A 1,262-nucleotide genomic window follows, 5' to 3' on the forward strand; every position below is an offset into this window, starting at 1 on the left:
GAGACCGGAGCCGCTACTTTTCTATCAAGCAGCACCTCGGGCAAAGGTCCCGAGTTCGAGTCTCGGTCGGGCACACAGTTTTAATCAGCCAGGAAGTTTCATATCAGCGCACACTCCGCTGCAGAGTGAAAATCTCATTCTGGAAACTTCCTGTTTTCTCGATTGATCTGTGTTCAGTTTTTCAAGGCCTATCCAGTGTGCCAACTTATAACTGAGGGGGGTGCGATGGGGAGGTTCCCTTGTCAGTATTTCTGCAGGGGACTTTCAACGACTTGTTGAGTCCTTGCACTTCGAGCTGCTGCACTAAAACTAAAAACTAAACTCCGTCCGAACAGACCTTGGAAGGCCCAACGGCAACGATCGGGCGCCGTGTCATCCTCGGCCCAGAGACGTCACTGGGTGCGGATATGGAGGGGCATGTGGTCATCACACTGCCCTTCCAGCCGTATGTCAGTTCACGAGACCGGAGCCGCTACTTCTCCATCAAGCAGCTCCTCAGTTTCGCTTACAAGGGCTGAGTGCACCCTGCTTACCAACAACGCTCGGCAGACCGGATGGTCACCCATCCAAGTGCTAGCCCAGCCCGATAGCGCTTAACTTCGGTGATCTGACGGGAACCGGTGTTACCACTTGGGCAAGGTCGTTGGCCGAGCTGCTGCAGTACGGGAGGCAAAAAGAGGGACACGATATTAGGCCATTTTTCTCCTCAGCATATAACTAGTCAATGGCAGAAGAGGGAAGAAAGTAATATAAGTGTTCAACGTCTTGCCCACGACGAAACCTTTATGGACAGGCCACAAGTTCGGATTGGGAATGAAAGAGAAAGGAAATCGGCCGTGTTCATTTGAAAGCAACCATCCCATCATTCGTCTTAATCGTTATAGGGAAACTGCGGATACCCTAAATATGGATGTTCGGACAGTGATTGTAATTGCCTTACTTCTGAATGCGAATGCAGTGCGTTATCTCTCTCTGTAGTGTCAGGAGGGACATTACCCCACAGTCAGACATCTTATAGTGGGAGTAGTTTACCGTTGCTTTCCTCGAACCTGTGGCCGGACGGGATAGCCGAGCGGTGCGACGGTCCGAGGCGCCTTGCACGGTTCGCGCGCGGCGCCTCCCCCCCCCCCCCCCCCCCCCCCCCGTCGGAGATTCGAGTCCTTCCTTGGGCCTGGGTGTGTGCGTTGTCGTTACCGTTAGTTAGTTGAAATTAGTTTAAATAGTGTGTAAGTCTAGGGACCGATGACCTCAGCAGTTTGGCC

At 52.8% G+C, this 1,262-nt stretch overlaps 1 pseudogene; it reads right to left on the bottom strand.

Annotated features, from left to right (window-relative positions):
* Positions 1-530: 530 nt before the first annotated feature.
* Positions 531-648, bottom strand: LOC126428261 (5S ribosomal RNA; annotated as a pseudogene).
* Between the last annotated feature and the right edge of the window lie 614 nt (positions 649-1,262).

The sequence above is a fragment of the Schistocerca serialis genome, chromosome 1, assembly GCF_023864345.2.
Source record: "Schistocerca serialis cubense isolate TAMUIC-IGC-003099 chromosome 1, iqSchSeri2.2, whole genome shotgun sequence".
NCBI classification, from domain to species: domain Eukaryota; kingdom Metazoa; phylum Arthropoda; class Insecta; order Orthoptera; family Acrididae; genus Schistocerca; species Schistocerca serialis.